Here is a 20,929-nt window from a genome sequence, read left to right on the forward strand (position 1 = left end):
TGAGGTTTGAAGTGATGTTCAATAAAAATGTGATACAATCTCGCCTCGGTTTAGTGAGTTGAGTCGTTATGATACCCGATCGTCTGACAAGAAAATATCGTTTGGTTTGCGGAGTTGAGTTGTAAATGGATTAAGGTTGGGATGGGTTATCAAATAAGGGTTCAAAAATAGATAACTTTGGTTATCTATAGGTTCTGTTCAAAAGGAAATTAAAACTGACCTGTGATAAAATGATGGAAATGGCAAAACGGTCTTAAGCTCAAGTCAAACCAACACTAAAAGAGAGTGTTGACCCGGAACTTATTTGGCCTAAGGGGGATTGGTGAATGAAGGAAAAGACCTTGACCCATTACCTATCAAAGGTAAGAACCGAAGGTATGGTGGTTTTGAACGCCACACTTGTTTGGGAGTGATAAGTTCAAGACTCGGTTGACGCTACTGACAAAACAAATAAGCCAACAAGTCTAATAACGAAATTTGAGAGAAGAGAAAATCTCACAAATTGATATAAGTTCATGCAAATTGAAAAAAGTTTTTAAACAAAGAAATGAGCTAGCTATTTATAGTTTTTAGAAGGCTAGCCAAATAGACAACTTTAGCTAGCTAAACAGCCTTTTGTTTTCTTCCCAATTAAGCTAGAAAATTCCAGATTTGCTTAGGAAATTTCCTTAAACCTTCTTGGCCATGAAAGACACCAATGGATGGTTTCTAAAATGCTTTGTTCAGCTGGCAATTAATTGAGTGCTTTGGAAGCTGATTTGATTCATTAAATTCGTCCAAATGAGTGAATAAGTCCAGGTGCTGCTTTGGTTAGCTGGACAGTCAAAGGGGCATTTAAATAAGCTTAGAATACTTCAATGGGCAGCAATATTCAGCTGATATCTTAGTGAAGAAGCATGGCTGGTGGAATGCCCAAGGTGTCACTTTAAAGGATTTTAAAGGCTGGAGCTGGAAATTGAATTCTTCATGGCTGTTGCTATGCACGAAAAAGTCAGCTGATAAATGAAGTTGATTCAGCTCTTCCCTAGGCCGATCCATGCATGTATGCTACTGCAAATTTAAACCACACTTAAATGAGTTGGGACATATTAAATTCGTCCACCAGCAGTTCATTAAATCTGTCAACTAGTAGCTCATTAAATCTATCCAGGCATGCTGTCCTTTAATGCTTCAGCTCCTTATTAATGTCGTCCCATGCTTGCACCTGCACACACAAATTCATTCAGCACATTAATTAATTTAGACACATTAATTTTTGGCTGCTCAAAGACACATTTAAACCTTGTATTCAGCTAGGACGAATTAAATATGCAAGGTTTAGGAATGTCTTAATTTGGCTGAAGCTTGGGGCAAATTAATTAGCAAAAATTGGCTGGAAAAATTAAATGTGCAGCAAATTTAAGAATTCGGTCCTAAACTTGACAAATTAACTAGCTAATAAATTTGAGCTGACTAAGACAAAAGTAAACCCATTTAAAATGTCCAGAATTAGAAAAATTAAAATACCATTAATTATTTAAGCTGACTTTAACTAATTTAACTACTTATTTAATTTATTCCAGCAAAACACAATTAAATAAAAATTATAGATGAGCTCAATTGACCTGGAACGAGCTGAAATCCAAACAAATTTAGCTCACAATGGATTGCAAGCAACGGTAGAGAGATGGTCCAGGAGGCCACTCGGGCGTGATCGTATCATCCTTCCCCTCTTCGAAACAACTTGTCTCAAGTCGGGCCACTTACTCGCAACAAAATGTTCATCTATACAAGGCCCTTTGCTGTCACACTTTATAAAGACCTGAATGTAACACACATCTTGAAAGGATGATAGATTAGTCACGAGCCCTTCATCGTTAGGAATGAGCCACTTTGATGTGTCATCAACACAATAAAGGAAAAGATTAAGGCACACCGAATTAAAAGTTTACAAACTCGTGTCGAGTTCTCAACCCAAAGTAAACCTTTGCCAAATTCAGGAGTATAAATGAGTCTTACCTTTTCAAATTGGATCTCTATGATCGGCAACATTGAAAGCATAGGAAGCAATGCAAAAGTCATGAGAAAATCATTCGAATAGGTACTTACTCCTAGTATCTTTCGATCTGAACAGGCATGATTCATTTTAAAAGGCAGATTCCATACATCATATTCACAATCAATTGAACAGAACCTTTTATATGTTGATGCCTTATCACATAAATGGACTAATGACACACATGTTTTAAGACATTTGGCCATCTCAAATTGCATCCGCTAGTTGTCATTTAAGCAAAATGAATTCGTGCAATGGATCAGATAATGCAAGTTTTCATCACAATCAGGCAAATAAGAGGATTCATATGAATCATGATCTTGCATATTTAAACCTTGCAATGGCCGATTGAATTTTGACTCACCAAACAATTCACCAACATCGCATTTTTTGAAAGTGACTCTTGCCATCTTTAAAAACAAATGTATTATCATCAAACAAAGTAGGACAATTAACCACAGCAGGATCCAAGTAATTTTCAAGAACCAATACATTAACAAAGTTTTCATCACTCGAAGAGGACAGGAATACCTTGAAATTTTTAGAAATCATACCTTGATTACCTTTAGAAATAGAAGAATGATGATCGGTTTTACCGTTTTCAGTCAACACAAATCTTCTCTCCTCGGAAAGGTAGTGAAGATTAAATTCTTTACTTCGATTAACCTGAATTGTTGAAGAGTCATAAAGACAACGATTAGTTTAGAAGACTCTTTTTCTCACTCACTTTTTTTTCCTTTTCATTTTCTTTTTCAATGCTCCTATTTTCTTCACAGTTTCTCTCAAATTTTCTTCTTTTCTTTGTTTTTCACTTTTAATTTCTTCTTTTACCTTCATTTGCTCCATGGATTGTTTTAAATGTTGCTGGTCTTCCATGACTTGCGTTGGTGATAAGGGTGCCAAAGTAATTGTTACACCCCTTACCCGTATCCAAAGCCGGAACAGGGTACGAGGCATTACCAGACTCAACCATACAATAGACGAAAATCGGGCCATAAAATTTCATTTAATTCAAAACTTTTTGAACACATGCATACACTCATGTTTAAAGGCATATAACGTGGCATAAATGAGCACTTACACATCCATAATCATGCAATAACAAACAAAGCTAACTATATCATCACATCAAAACATAGGACACAGCATGATTAATTAAACTTACAAACCATAATGGATAAGGACCACATCTCATGATCATATACGATAACTCAATGCAGACTGATACGTATGGTCAAAGTCATAATAATAATACATATCACAAACCAACTTTTCCACTCACTTGATATTTCTAATATTTAAATTAATTCTCCCAAAAATGATAACTTGATAGTGTGATTTTGCCTCCGATGATCTCCAACCCCGAGCTGACCTGCCAAAACTGAAGAAGTAGAGAGGAGGGGTAAGCTTTACGCTTAGTAAGTCCATATCAAGTTAATAAGCAATTACCCACATGTTTTTTTTAAGGTAAAACATCATAATTGTACAATTTACTCTTGTTCAGGTTAAGCTATTTTACCGAGTTACAGTTACTAATTCACTTATATCTGGAGCTACGAGACTCCAAATTAAGTTTTGTTAATTTTCATTGAAACTAGACTCATATGCCTTTCCCCTATAAAATTTCTAAAATTTTTGGTTTAGCCAATTAGTACAGTTTATTGATTAAAGTTTCCCCAATTTTGCTGTCCAACAGTTCTGACCTCTCTTCACTAAAAATTATTTTTATCATAGTACAAAATTTGGATAATGTTATAATCTGTCTTTATATAGAATAGACTCATTAAGGATTTTAATAATATAAATTACAATCCATAATTATTTTTATACAATTTTTAATAATTTTCTCAAATCGAAACAGGGGATCACAAAGTCATTCAGACTCTGTCTCACAACAATTTAAATATCTCATAATATAAATTTCGATTGCATATACCATTTATTCTATGTAAAACTAGACTCATTAGGGTTTAACCTAATATTTTATTCATCCCCTAATTCAATTTCCATAATTTATGGTGAATTTCCAAAGTTGCACCACTATAGTAACCCAAAACTGCCAAGGCTAAATTTACTCATTCATTACTATTATTCACCAAATCCATACAATATCATTTCATTCATAATGGTAAGAACACATAATTATGCTTCATAAGCATAAATCCATAATCTCAATGTCATCAAGTATCAAGGACTTATTTTAAATCATGTCATTTTCATAATATTCACCAAATACTATATACATCATAGATCATCACATGTCAAGGCATCACACATAAGTTTAGTGTACATACCTGTACAACTTGTAACATAACTCAAAGACATACTCACTAATGGCTTATCTTATTGGGATCATCAACGAATACTTCTCCAAATTACCCGTTGAACACTCGGAATATAATCGGATACACGGAATGCATGCACATAAGTTCCATGCCCACAGCTAGACAAACTCAATAGCCTGCGGAATATATGTGTAGCCAAGCTACCATGTAACCCACCCATAAGTAAACTCGGACTCAACTCAACAAGCTCGAGTGTTCGCATCCATAAGTGAACTCGGGCTCAACTTAACGAGTTCGGATGCCTAGTTACATCTCACGAACTCGGACTCAACTTAACGAGTTTGGAACTCAAATATCCTAGTGACATGTCACTTGTATCCTAATCTATTCCTAAGGTTCAAATGAGATTTTCCTCGATCACACATCTTTGTTGTCTTCCATGGAATGTCAGAACCGATATTTGATAGCATTTCATATTTATCAAGTAGCTCATATAATTTGCATATTACTCAATAATACCACAAAGCATAATATTTCATGATAATAATCGTCATATCAAATAAATATCATTAAATTACTTAAAATGACAATTATGTTACTACATTTAAACATGAACTTACATCTCATTTAATATCAAGGCAATAACATTAAATTACACATTGCATTATTAAAAATCATATGAACTTACCTCGTATGCGAAAATGGCCATTTTTACCATTTTGTCCACAACCTGATATTTTTCGATTTTAGCCCGAATTTTGATTTTTCCTTGATCTATCATTTCAAATATAGCCTAATTAGGACTTACATTATTCAAATTAACCCAAAATCATATTTTTTCAAAATTACAATTTTGCCCCTAAACTTTGTCAAAATTACATTTTTCCCCTAGGCTCGTAAATTAAACTTCATCCTATTTCCTTATGTTTTATGACATGCTGATCATTTTTCCCTTCTATAGAAACCTCAAATTCGTACTCTAACATATACTTATGAACATTAGGTATTTTTACCGATTATGTTGTTTTACTCGTTTTCACGTAAAATCGCTTAGTAAAAGTTGTTTAACATAATTTTAAGCTTCATATTCTACCATAAAACATCAAAATAAACACATTTCACCTATGGGTATTTTTCCAAATATAAACCCTAGGTTAAATTATTGCTAGAATAAGCTTAACCAAGTTACCAGGATTTCAAAAATGTAAAGAGCTTTAAAACGGGGCTAGGGAGCACTTACAATTGAGCTTGGGAGTTTGAACAAACCTTAACCATGGCTTCTGATGGTGGAAATAGAATGAAGAAGATGATAGCTAATTTGGCTTATTTCCCTTTTTTAATTCTTTTAATTATTAGTTTACCAAAATACCCCTAACTTAAAAATATTTTATTACACCCATTTCATGTCTATTTTTATCCAAAAATTAACCAATGGTCTAATTACCATTTAAGGACCCTTAATTTAAAATTTCATAACAATTGGACACCTCTAGTATGTAGAACTCAACTTTTGCACTTTTTACGATTTAGTCCTTTTGACTAAATTAAGTGCCCGAACGTCAAAATTTTTGAATGAAATTTTCATGAAATTATTCCATGAAATCGTAGACCATAAAAATATAATAAAAATAAAATTTTTATTGTCGGATTTGTGGTCCCGAAACCACTGTTCCAACTAGGCCCAAAATTAGGGTGTTATAGTAATGTTGCGGGCTTGATACTTAAAAGTGTATTGACTAGCAAATCCGTCATGTTTGACTCGTCGATCAAACTGCCATGGCCTTCCAAGTAGTAGATGTCCCGCATGCACAAGTGATACGATCTGCCTCGAAAGAGTCGAGTCGTATTAGTGTGCCCGATCGTCAACAAGAAGTTACGTTGGGTTTAATTGAAAAGGTCGGATGAAGGAAGGAAGGATATTGGTTTTGGGTTTGGATTAGAATAGGTAAGAAGAATTTGAAAGTTCGGGTTTGGAGTCCGAATAGGTATGGATGAAGGAATTGGTTCAATTAGGTAAGGGGGAATTGAAGAAATGGAATAGTCGATTTAGGTACAATTGGTAAATGGAGAAATGGGGTTGAACAAAAAGTGTAAACAAGAACCAATACCGATTTGGTATCGACCCGTTGTTTATAAGCTCTTTTAGTTTGGTTTGGAATTGGTAAATGAAAACCTCGACCCACTATCTAACAAGATAGGAACCTCGATATGTTTGAACGCCACACTACGAGTAGTGATAAGTTCGGTTTCGACAAAGAACAACGGTTGACACACTAGACGCTAGGAAGCCAATCGAATCTTTGAACGAAATTTGAGAAAAAGTTTTGCCTAACAAATTCGGCAGCATAACATTAACAAAAGTCTCAAAAATCGTTTACATGAAAAAAATAACAAGTATTTATAGGCCTAAAGTCTAGGTAGCCGAATGGCTTTTCATGCTTACAAATTAAGTAAAAGAAAATTCTAGAAAATTAATCCTTAATGTGCATGACTAGATTCTGCTATGGAACATGAATTGTGAATGCTTCATGTTTAAGAAATGACAAGTGAATGAATGAAACTCCAAGGGACACTTGCTAGGTTCGGCCTCCCTTGTTTAATGAAGCAATTAAGTGGCAACCTTTAGCCAAAAATCATGAATTAAATGGTGTAACTCCAAGGGCCAAAATAGGTGTGAATGCTGTAACCTGAAGAGTCCATAGGTGTGAACATGGTGAACCAAAAGGACCTGTTGTGTGAACACAATGTGAACGGAATGTAGAGGTTCATGGAGGAAGTCATTCGGCCAACCATCTCATGCATGTATTATGTCCCTTTGACAGAATAGTCACTTGTGTAGATGAAGAGGTAGCACAACATTCATGGCTCTTGGTCATTCATGAACCTTTGGAATTAATGTACCTTGCCATTCATGCATTCCACCGATTAATGCATCTTGAGTGTCCATGCACCTTAGCCGTCCATGCACCCTCCAAAAGACATTTGCTTCAAGCTCCATACATCCATTGAGTTTCTACAAGAAAATGTGAACAGAATTAATTCAAGCTAATGTGAACACAAATGTAAACATTAAATTCGGTTATGACAATTTAATTAATATCAATAAACACTTTTAAGACAATTTATGGTTTATTAATTAACTAATTAATGAACTTATTAAATAAAAATTTAATAACAGTCAAATGAAGTCAAAGTAGTCTTCATGAGCTAGAATTCAACTCATGAGCTAAAACCGAGCTGGACTTGGACCCATGAGCTGGTAATGAGCTGGACCCGAGCTGGGGAACTGGAAGTGAGCTGGTGGCGAGCTCGATGAGTTGAGCTGGACTTGCAGGTAGTTGCATGGTGAGTTCAAGGAACTGGAATCAGCTTTCTCGGAGCGTCCTAATGATGTTTCAATCCAAAGTTGAGCTACAAAAGCTGTGATGGACTCCTTAAACTTCTTGGCTCGAGCTCGAGTAACAGGACCTTGTGGTAGCACCATAGAATCCTCGCTCGAACTAGCTGAACCATGGGGCGCGATCATATCAACAAGAACTACGTCACATAGTACCTCGTCATGATACTTCCTAATGGAGAACAGAACAAGGACTTGTTTGGTCACTTTAAGTTCAACACCTTTATTGAGCCATTGGAGCTTGTATGGCCCCGAGTGCTTAGTAGTTGGTAGCCCCAACTTCTTCACCATGAGAGTGCTGGCCACATTTGTGCAGCTTCCTCCTTCAATGACCAAGCTACAAACCTTACTTTGGACAAGGCATCACGTATGGAACAAGTTTTCCCGTTGCGGCTCACTTCCAGTACTTTGTAAACTCAAACTTCTTTTAACAACAAGCATTTCACCTTCGGCCGCATATTCTATGTCTTCTTCCTCGTCGGTAGGTGCCTCGGACCTTTCTTCATTCTCTCCCTCCAATTCAATTTCACCATTCGCTCGTACCACCATAGCATTTTGGTTTGGACATTGACTCACAATATACCCTCTCCCGAGGCACTTAAAGCACTTGATGTCCCTCGTTTGATTGGGCAAGCTCTCGACAGCCTTGCATTTACTTGATTCAGCCACGGGCTTGGTCGACTTTGCTGGCACCGTTGGCTCTTTGGCTTGGCTCAACGAAGTATTCTTACTAGCACCTTGGCTCTATTTATAGGTGTTCACGGTGGAAAAGCCTCAAACAGCACCTTTGCGTACTAGTTGCTTCTCAACCTTGATGGCCATGTGCACCATGTCCACTAGTTTGATGTAGTGCTGAAGCTCCACAATATTGGCAATGTCTCGATTGAGACTGGCTAGAAAATGTGCCATTGTTGCCTCGTAGTCTTTTTCCACATTCGCACGAATCATTGCGGTTTCCATCTCTTTGAAATAATCTTCAACACTCCTCGATCCTTGAGTGAGATTTTGGAGTTTTTGATGAAGCTCCTGGTGGTAGTAGGATGGAATAAATCTTCATTGCATCACCGCCTTCATTTCAGCCCAAGTACGGATTGGGGGTTCTTCGTTCCTTCTACAGCTTGTAATTAATTGGTCCCACCATATCGTCGCATAGTCGGAGAATTCAATTGCTGCCAACTTGACCTTTTTGGTCTTGGAATAATTATGGCACTTGAACACCAATTTTATTCTTTTCCCACTTGAGATAAGCCTCCGGGTCCGATTTGCCTTGAAATGGCAGAGTAGACATCTTGATATTCTTTAGGTCATCGTCTACTCTTCCACTCTCCCTTTGGCCTCGGAGACGTTGACCTCTCCTTCGATCACTTATATTAGAGCCTTGATCACTTTCGGGCTCATCGGTTTAGACATATCATCATCTTATTCTCATCGACGGTGATACGATCCGACTACGTGATGAATTGAATTGTATGTAAAAGGTAAGGTGGTAAAGAAGGAATTTGTTTTGGTTCGAAATAGTAAGATGTGAAAAGCATTTCCTATGACATGTCTTATATTGGCAATTCTGTTGATTCTTTTGGATTGGTTCAGCCTTGGAAATTGTGAATATTTGTGATAAAAGTTTTTCACTTAAAAGTTTTGACGTCTTTGAATGCATAAAATCTTTGAATTCATGTGTTAAACCTTTCTGTTTAAACTTGTCTGATCAGTTGATTTGTGATAGGTTTCTGCATGAAACATTTCATCTGATTGATTTTTATCTTCAAGTTAAATCCTTAAATTTTTGTGCAAACTCTCAGTGTCTTGATTTGCATTCCCGATTGAGATTCTTGAAGCGTAATTCTTTGCTTTTTGGTCTGCCTGGTATTGCCAACTCTACACTCCTGATTGATCGAGTAAGGTTTGAATCATGTGATGGACTCAAACGATTGAAAAGTTGTATGTTTACCACTTCTTTGATTTCTCGAGTGGAATTTTAGTTATGTGGTGAGTTGATTATATTTTTTTCTAACATGTTGCCTGTTGGAATTCATGATCAAGTACGTGTGTTCAAGCCTGGCATATGTTACGTAGATTTGTTTTATGGAACATTTAAGTATTTTGCATCTTTCGCATTCAACTTATGTTTGCTTGATGTTCAAACTTTTGTTAAGGAAATGAAATTTGATGATTTGGTTTCCAATTTTCATTTGTTCTCTAATCTTTTTGCTTAGTTTAAAAACATTATTGAACTTATATGAAATTTGTGAGATTTCTTTCTATCATATTGATGTGATCCGGCTCGGGTGGTTGAGTCAAATTCACTTAGTTGCCCGATCGTAGACGAGAGAGTCGTTCGTGCCTCGAATCTTAGAAATAGAAGTGAAAAGATAGGTTTGGATAAGCGGAAGGTTTCAAAGAAGGGTAAGTTTAGTATTAGGTTCGGCTATGGTTAGCAAAGATGGATGTTGGATGGTTGGCTCTGTTTGGTGATAACAAAAAAGAAACTCAAAGGATGGGGATGGAAAACGAGCTTAACGTCAGGAATGATTCAACACTAGATAGTGTCACCCCGATTCCTATATTGTTAGGTGAAAAGGATGAATAGATGGATAGGTGAACGCCACACCAAGATTGGTGATAAGTTCAAACAATGACGATTGACGCCACTAGGACAAGCTAGATAAGTCTTTCGAAACTTGTACGAGATATGAGAGGAAGCAACCTCACAAGAATAATGTTCATTAAACAAATTGGCAAAAGTCCTTTTATAATGAAATGAACAAACTATTTATAGACTATCATGTAGTAGTCGAATGGACAAACTAGCTAGCTTAAAGACTAATCAAATTCGGTCATGAACTAACTAGAATGTTCTGGAATGAAAACATTAATTAACTAGTCTTGATTCGGCTAATGGAAATGTGTTTGGACAGCTTCATGTATGAGCTTTAATCACTTGAATGAATGTGAACCTTTGGAAGCTCAATGGGTGTCTAGGTTCGGCCATGGGGTGCATGAAGCTTCCAAGAGGTGTCACTTGGCTGAATAGGTGCTTAGAAACTCCAAGGGCCCTCCCACATGCATTTGGCTGTACATGGAACTTGGAAGGAAGCTTGAACCTAGCCGTACATGAACTTGCATTAATTATCCTCCATTCATGCATGTGTACCGTCCAAAGGGGATGTATTCTTCAATATCCATTGCATGCAAGTAATCCTCCATGTACATGAATGTAAGACCTCCAAATATTGAATCGAACCATGCATGAATCTTCCCGTTCAATGAACATTCCCATACATGCACCTTGCCATTAATGAACCTCCACATTCAGCTGAACCTACATGATTGAATAACATATTTAAATAAAACACAACTATTCATATAATCATAATTAAAAATATTAACTAGACAACTTAATGACACTAACTAAATTTAGACATATTAATTATAAGTCAACAAGCATATTTAATTCGGCTAGCTCAAATAATTCAAAAACACTTAGTGAGCTAAGTTGAGCTAGGGAATTCGGCATGATCTATAGCAAGCTTAATTAAAAACAAAGTTAAACTTAGTTTATTGTAAAGAAAAAGGAATGAGCCAAAACGAGCTAAAATCAAGCTCAAACGAGCTGAAACGAGCTCAAGTGAGCTAATTAGAGCTGAATGGCGCATGGGGAGCTGGAGAAGAGCTGAGATCGGATTGCAAAAGAGTGCATTGAGTCTTCAAGGAGTTGTCCTTAGCTCTTCCAACGTCATGGACCTTGTTATCATCCCAAATGCGCAACACCAAGGCTGATAAAGCGTCTTGAATTTGCTTGGTTCAAGCTCGAGTCATGGGGCCTTTTGGAAGCTCGATTAGTTCTTGATTTGCATTCGAGGATGCCCCGGGTGTGCTTACATCACATATTTCGTTGAAGAACTCGTTGGCTTATCTAGGGCACTAGTGACGTCAACCTCCCTTCTTCTTTATCCTGAACTTATCACTATCAAATAGTGTGGCATTCACCCTTATACCAAGGTTTCTACTTTGCTAAGTAGCGGGTCGAGGTTCTCCTATTCTCCATCTGTCCACCTTGAAAACTTATAAACATTTGGGTCAATATTTTCTAATATTGGTTCGTGTTTGTTTTTGAGATCATTTTCATTCCATTCCATTCCATCCTTTCGTTTCATCATAATCGAACCATTAATTCACTTCACATCCATTGTTTGTTATCCAATTACTATATTTATCTCTATCTTTTATTATTTTTGATACGGAGGTGCGCGGACCAAGATCGAGTTTCCAAGTCACGAGAAACTCCTACGAAAGCTCTAATCGAACAGATCTGAAATCAAAACAAAGAATAAGATTAAAAACAAATCAGATCTAGAAATTAAGATCCCCAAAACAATCAAGAACAGCCAAGAATCAAAGATCTTATGAATAGATGTTTTCGGAATGCAAAAACACGAAATCGATCTCCAAGATTGATTTTCAACAAGCCGAATCTATCCAATAACTAAACCGATGAATAAAGCCCCAAATTCTAGCAACTTGATTTTTCCCAAAATTCCAGCAACCTAAAACAGTCAGTTTTGACAAGAAGAATTCGACAAGATTAATTGGAAAAGATAAGTTTAGTCGAATTTGGCTACCAAGAATGAGTACCGATCGATCTTTTTGAGTAATAAAGATGGCTGGAAATTCACAAGAAGAATAAAACAAGTTAGATCAAAAGAATCGGCATAAACAGAATTTAAAAGAAAAGAATGAACAGCAAGAAAGTAAATTGAAGTCCTAAAGATCCTTGAAATCCCGAAAGATTTCACAAATCTCTTCAAACGGCTCTAATCTCCCCTCCAACGAATATCGGTGGCAAGAAGAAGGTTGAAGATGGCTCCCACAATCCAAAGATTGTTAAAACAACTTCTAAAGAAAACTCAAGAGAGAATTCTTGGAGAAAACCCCAAAGAAAATTCTGCACTCAACAAATCTAAAATTTGATAGAAAAATAATAATAAGATGTTTTTATAAAGGGTGGCTGGCCAATGCTTATATAGGCCTCCAACAAATCCTAATCTCACAAGTAACTAATAAAAATTAAACCTAATTAATAAAATAACAAGGTAAATTCGGCCATGCACTTATATGGGCTGTTTTCGGCCGAATTTTACATGTAATGCTCCTAAAGATTAAAAAATTAAATTAAACAAGTAAGATGTTTACAAATTGGGCCCTTTGACATTTTGGCCTGATTTTTCAACTAAGTATGAAGAAATTTCTTGATTGGGCTGGATTTTGGTTATTGGGCCTCGCCTTCAAGAATTTGGGCTCGTGATCCATCTCCTACCAAAATTGGGTCGTTGACGCTCGTAATGGAGATCCAATGCGTTTTGGCTGCAAGATTTGGTTTCTTGGACCAAGATTTCCAAGATTTGAAATCTTGATTTTCTTGATTCTTGAAATCTCTTCGAACAGCAAAATTGGGCCAAGATTCGATTTCTTGATTTTCTTGAAAACAAGAAAGTGAATCTTGATTTTCTTGTTCTCTCGTGTATGAATCTAAGGCCTTGCTAACAAGCTCTTGAATGGTCCCATTTAGTTTGGACCTCATTTGTCGGGCCTTTGATCTCGTTATTGGGCCTTGTGGCAATTTGAGCCCATCACGTTCTTGAACTTGGATTGGGCCTTTATGACTCGTATCATTCCCCCTTCCTCAAAAAGATTCGTCCTCGAATCTAAAAAATCAAATGAACTCGACTTTCCTCGATCGAACGGGACTAATGGCAATTGAGTCCACTGAAAAGAATAGCCATGAAATAGTAAATAGCAACGCAAACAAGTTTGTAGTCCAATTATAAGCATAATAGAACAGGTATAACGCATGTGAATGGACAGATTCAGATTACCATGCCTTAATCGACAATCTATAGATTCACTCACACATGCATTATCAAAAACAAGAATCTTTTTATCAACCATCAAAATAGATTTATCATCAATAAATAAAATAGGACAGTCAAGCACGTTTCGATCTAAGTGTTCATCAACACAATCTTTGTCGCTATCCGAGGACTACAAAAGTGTTTCAAAGGTTTCAAGCATCTTACCATGATAAGCAAAAGAATAAGGGTCGATTTTACCTTTTTCATTTAAAACAAACCTTCGTTCATCGGGGGCATAGTGTAGTCGAATCTCCGTTGTTGAGTTAACCTTTGTCAAATGGAACTCAAACTTCATGTACAACCACATAAACTGTTTAAGGCACGAATATAAATTGAAAACAAATTTGGAAAATTTCGTTACCTTATTCTCCAAAATAGATTTTGATGTGATCTGGCTCGGTTGATTGAGTCGATTCACTTGATTGCCCGATCGTCGACGAGAAGTTTGTTCGATTTTGTAGATAGATGGAGTTAGATGATTTTTTATAGCGGAAGTTGAGAAAATGGGTTCAAAAGATGGTTTGGATAGATATTTGATAGGCTCGGTGAAATAAAGAAATATTGTTTATAATTTAATAGTTAAAATGGAATGGAAAAATAGAACTCAAGCGAAGAACGATTCAATACTATATGAAGTATTACCCCGGGACTTATATTGCTTAAGGTGGGTTTAATGGATTGTCGAAGATGGACCTTGACCCGTTACCTATAGAGAGGTAGGAACCAAAGGTATAAAAAGGTGGATGAACGCCACACCAGGATGGTGATAAGTTCAAGAAGTCGGGTTGACGCCACTAGCGAGCTAAATAAGTCAGAACGAGACTCGAACGAAAGAAGAGAGGAGGTAACCTCACAAGAACAAAAGTTCTATTAAGTTTAATTGATCAAATTCTGTAACCTTTTACAATAAACAAGTAAGCTATTTATAAGCCTAAAATGCCTATTGATATTCGGCATCTATGTTGTTCACACTAACTTAAATTCTGTTCACACAGGTATTTAACATGTTCACACAAATAGCATTAAAATCCAGTTCATGCTTGAAGATGGTACATGAATTGGCCGAACCATCATGATGCTTCACTTGATGCATTCATGCATCCTTGGCCTTGAAGAATCTCCATAATTCCATGAATGTGCAGCTCTTTAATGATCCTACATCTCCCTTGGCTGAATGAGGCATTAATGTGCCTAAAATACTTGAATGGTCATCTTGAAAATGCATGAATCATGCATGAAACGTCCCATGTATTTTCCCCCATAAATATGATCCATGAATCTTCAAATACATGAACTTTCAGCAACTCCCTCTTGCATGAACGTCCCAAATGCATGTGCTCCTTTAAATGCCATCCATTGAACCTCAATTGTGCATGCACACTCCCATACATTGAACCTATCATGCATGAACCTTGTTTAATTACTCTCCAAATTCAGCTCACCTACAAAAACACATGAACCAAAATTAAATCACATAAAATTTAGCTGAACAAACATTAATATAATTTAGACACACTAATTAAACATAAATTAAATTAGACAAATTTAATAAAGTCTTAACAAGACATATTAAATTTCGCCAAGACACATTTAAAACATGTAATAAGTCAAAACATAATTATGAGCTGTAGTAATTTAAGCTAAATTAATAAATTACTTAATTTATTCAGATATTAAAATAAATGAGTTGAAATAAACTTAAGCCAAGCTCAAACGAGCTAAAGTAAGCTAAATTAAGCTCATGTGAGCTAAATCGAGCTGGGAAAAACTAAGATTGAGCTTGTTGAGCTGAGATTGAGCTTCATCTTGCACTTGGGGCCCTCGTGTTTAGGCCAATCATGATAGCAACGAGTGGTGCCACAACATGATGCGATTGAGATCACATCATACCCTCCCTCTTGAAGACGATTTGTCCTCAAATCGGGCCACTTGCTCGAGAAAAATTTTTCGAGATCACAAGCCCTTTTGTTCATGATTCGAAAAGTATTGTTTTTAAAACTCCAGGAACCACAAATGGTTTGAAAAGAAAATGATTTAGTTCCATGCCCTCCCTCTTTAGGAGGAAACCATTCCAAAGTGTCACCTACATAGAAATGGAACGAATTAGTGACACTAAAATTTATAAACTCAAACGATCTTTTCAGAATCTTATTCAAAATTAGAATGCATAATCCAATGCCGGGATCAAATGTAGAAGTGGATCTTACCTGTTCACAATGGTTTTCCATACTTGGTAATAAAGGATGCATCAGAATCAAATCAAATTTATAATCAAAATTTATCAAGGAGTCCTCCAAATGATCATGTAATCTAAGTTCCACTTGATCAATCTTACTTAAACATGCAGAATTTATATAGCAAGGCAGATTTGAGACACCATCTTCAAATTCAAATGCACTAACCATTTTACATGCCATCGTCTTATCACATATTCGGATCAAAAGAAAATTAAACAAGCATGCCTTTAAACATTCATATGTCTCGATTCTGTTAAACAAAAATAAACAACATTCTCCACAATCAAAAATTTGATTTTGTCTTAACAAGCCAACAAGATTCACACGTCTCGCTTTCAAACTTAGTGACAAAGCATCATACAAGCAACGATTGTTTACTTGGTCATTCAAACAAAATTTACAATGCTTGCCTTCTCTCAAAGATGAACTAGAATAGCGAACTCCAGGGTTGAACACACGATATTGTTCACTCGTCCCAAAATGCAGTGCGAATTTCTTAATTACCAACAATTCACACAAATGGAACAAAAAGAATTTGAGCATGCATATGTTCAAACATTCATACATCGTAAATCTCATTCGAATAGACTTGTTCAGACATGGGGAATTTAAAAAAATAGAAAATTCAAATTATCACCACACACAAGTAGACTAGGCGTTTCACATGCCAACTTTTTATCACAAGAGTTCAAAATTTGTTTGTGCAGATTTATTCGTACTTCAGTAAAATTCTTGCCAATACCATACTCATCAATAGGAAAACACTTCTTACCACTATGGAAGGTGTAATCACCATCATTCAGAATATGATAATCAAACAAATCGAACTTTGTATGTGAATAATCTTTATCGCACACTATCACACTTTGTTCATGCTGATCTAATCGAACGCCTTCAATAAAATTGCCAACAACAAACTTATCATAGAAAAAACTTTTCAAAGCACTAGTTGAAACAAAATCATAAATAATAGATGAACGAAAATTAACCAATTCAATGGGGAAAACAATTTCGCAAAAACAATTTTCAGCAATCTTGTCATAAACATGTGAGTAAATGAGTTGAAACTCGCTCAACAAGGAACCCTTACCTTGCTTACCATTGGAAATGTGACAATCATTTTTATCTTCCAACTTACCTCTTTCAATCAATTGAAAACGTCTCTCGGTAGAAAGGTAACGAAGTTGGAACCAATCCGTGGATGGAATCTTGCAAACCTGAAACAAAGAAAAATCACAAGGTAATTTCGAAAGGGGGTTAGCAAAAGAATTCCTCTCTTTTTCGTGATTACTCACTTCACTCGTTTCTTTTATAGACTCTCTTTCTTTTTCACTTGATTTCTTTTCAAGCTCTCTTTCAATTTCTTTTTTCGCTTTTTCTTTTTCAATTTTCTTTTCTTCATTTTCTTTTTCTCTCACTTTTTCGATTTCTTTTTCTTTTGCAATTTCTTTTTCTTTTTCGTTTTCTTTTTGTTTTCTTTCAATTTCTTTTTCAATCTCTTTCTCCTTTTCTCGCTCAATGGATTGCTTCATTTTGAATTGGTCTTCTTGCACTTGTTCCGATGTGAGCGGCGCTAAAGTGATTTTCCTTCCTTGATGCTTGAAGGAATACCTATTGGTACGTTCATCGTGAATGACCTTGCGATCCGATTGCCATGGTTCTCCTAGCAACAAATGGCAGACTTGAATAGGCACAACATCACAAAGGACTTCGTCTTGGTATCTTCCGATGGAAAATGCAACACGCACTTGTTGAGTAACTTCAAATTTGCCTTCAACACCAAGTCCTTGCAGTTGATAGGGTCGTGGATACTTGGTAGTAGCCAAGCCAAGTTTTTTTACCGTTCGAATACTAGCCATGTTTGACCTACTTCCACCATCAATAATGAGGCAACAAACTTTATCGTGGACACGGCAACGCGTGTGAAACATATCTTCACATTGTGGTTCATTTTCCAATCTTTGAAGGATTACACTAATCTTGATGTCAACGGTAGTAGATGTCAAATCTTCTTTATCTTTGTCGAATTGTCGAAATTCAGATCGCATTATCCTTTGCATTTCTTGTCTCCACATTTGGAATTCAAATTCAGAAAATTCTTCAGACATGCTTCAACAAAATATTAGAAAACAAAAGTTAAATTAGAAAGAAAAATAATTCTCACCACAAATCTCTCAAGTTCGCTCAAAAAGAAAAATTCACTCACTCGTGTTTGAACTCTCTTTTAGGCTTTTTTTTTTCGAATGAACTCACACTCTCTTGCCTTTTACCACTCAACCTCGTCTCACAAATTCGTAATTCGTCTCGATAGACTTAATTTGCTGCTTGAGGGTCGGTTTCAAAATGGGTTACAAGGAATAATGTCGGGTGTAGGGTAGGCTGAATAAAGAAGAAAATTGGTTTAAAATGTGGCGTTGGGATGGTAAATAATGGTAGGAAGGGAAACTTGATGATCGGAGTAAATAAGAGAAGAAAATAAAAACTCGCAAGACTTTTCACTTTTTTTTTAAACTTGATTTTTTTTGCTCACCTTTTTTTTTCTTTTTTTTTGCTCGATTTTTTTTCACTTTTTTTTGAATTTTTTTTTTCAATCAAATTTTTTTTTCGAATTTTTTTTGATTTTTTTGTTACTCCAATACAATAGTAAGCTAAATACAAGGGAAAAAAATTAAATTACAACTCAATTTTTTTTTTGATTTTTTTTCACGTTTTGAACCTACTTGCGGCCTGATACGAACATCGGTACTCCTCATTTTAGTAGCTCTGATACCAAATGATGTGATCCGGCTCGGTTGATTGAGTCGATTCACTTGATTGCCCGATCGTCGACGAGAAGTTTGTTCGATTTTGTAGATAGATGGAGTTAGATGATTTTTTATAGCGGAAGTTGAGAAAATGGGTTCAAAAGATGGTTTGGATAGATATTTGATAGGCTCGGTGAAATAAAGAAATATTGTTTATAATTTAATAGTTAAAATGGAATGGAAAAATAGAACTCAAGCGAAGAACGATTCAATACTATATGAAGTATTACCCCGGGACTTATATTGCTTAAGGTGGGTTTAATGGATTGTCGAAGATGGACCTTGACCCGTTACCTATAGAGAGGTAGGAACCAAAGGTATAAAAAGGTGGATGAACGCCACACCAGGATGGTGATAAGTTCAAGAAGTCGGGTTGACGCCACTAGCGAGCTAGATAAGTCAGAACGAGACTCGAACGAAAGAAGAGAGGAGGTAACCTCACAAGAACAAAAGTTCTATTAAGTTTAATTGATCAAATTCTGTAACCTTTTACAATAAACAAGTAAGCTATTTATAAGCCTAAAATGCCTATTGATATTCGGCATCTATGTTGTTCACACTAACTTAAATTCTGTTCACACAGGTATTTAACATGTTCACACAAATAGCATTAAAATCCAGTTCATGCTTGAAGATGGTACATGAATTGGCCGAACCATCATGATGCTTCACTTGATGCATTCATGCATCCTTGGCCTTGAAGAATCTCCATAATTCCATGAATGTGCAGCTCTTTAATGATCCTACATCTCCCTTGGCTGAATGAGGCATTAATGTGCCTAAAATACTTGAATGGTCATCTTGAAAATGCATGAATCATGCATGAAACGTCCCATGTATTTTCCCCCCATAAATATGATCCATGAATCTTCAAATACATGAACTTTCAGCAACTCCCTCTTGCATGAACGTCCCAAATGCATGTGCTCCTTTAAATGCCATCCATTGAACCTCAATTGTGCATGCACACTCCCATACATTGAACTTATCATGCATGAACCTTGTTTAATTACTCTCCAAATTCAGCTCACCTACAAAAACACATGAACCAAAATTAAATCACATAAAATTTAGCTGAACAAACATTAATATAATTTAGACACACTAATTAAACATAAATTAAATTAGACAAATTTAATAAAGTCTTAACAAGACATATTAAATTCGGCCAAGACACATTTAAAACATGTAATAAGTCAAAACATAATTATGAGCTGTAGTAATTTAAGCTAAATTAATAAATTACTTAATTTATTCAGATATTAAAATAAATGAGTTGAAATAAACTTCAGCCAAGCTCAAACGAGCTAAAGTAAGCTAAATTAAGCTCATGTGAGCTAAATCGAGCTGGGAAAAACTAAGATTGAGCTTGTTGAGCTGAGATTGAGCTTCATCTTGCACTTGGGGCCCTCGTGTTTAGGCCAATCATGATAGCAACGAGTGGTGCCACAACATGATGCGATTGAGATCACATCAGATTTGGACAAATTCGAGGATTTTACACAAGGTAAATCAAGAGAATAACAAATCACGCTTCTTTTCGTAATGACTTTATCAACCACAATCGAAGAGTAACAATTAATTGGATCAAAATGAGGGGATCTTTTAAGAACTAAGTCACCAAAAGTTTGATCAATAATTTTCAAATCTACACTGGACTCGGTTTCTAAAATTTCCTTACCTCGCTTACCTTCGGGATCATGTAGTGTGATTTCATCTTTGCCTAAGTTGATCGTATGAAAGCGTCTTTCATTTGAGAGGTATTGAAGTTGAAAGTTATCTTTCGATCTTTCGGGAACCTAAAAAGTAGTAACACAAGAAAAATTCATATCTTGGTTAGTGGAAACATTCCTCACTACCCTTTCCACGTCTTTTTCTTTTGTTTCTTTTTCTAATTCATTTTCTCTTCTTTCTTCAATTTCTTTTTCACTCTCAATCTCTTTTTGCTCTTTTTCATTCTCTTTTTCTTTTTCCTCACTTGTTTTAACAGAATTTTTCAGTTTGATTTGGTCCTCATGGACTTGTTCCGGAGTGAGCGGCACTAAGGTGAGTTTCTTTCCTTGATGCTTGAAAGAATACCTATTGGTACGACCATCGTGAGTGACTTTTCGATCCAGTTGCCATGGTTCTCCTAGCAACAAATGGCAGGCCTGAATAGGCATTACGTCACACACAACTTCGTCTTGATACTTACCGATAGAAAAGGCGATGCGCACTTGTTGAGTGACCCTAAATTGGCCTTTGTTGCTAAGCCCTTGTAGT

Source organism: Gossypium hirsutum, chromosome A11, assembly GCF_007990345.1.
Source record: "Gossypium hirsutum isolate 1008001.06 chromosome A11, Gossypium_hirsutum_v2.1, whole genome shotgun sequence".
NCBI classification, from domain to species: domain Eukaryota; kingdom Viridiplantae; phylum Streptophyta; class Magnoliopsida; order Malvales; family Malvaceae; genus Gossypium; species Gossypium hirsutum.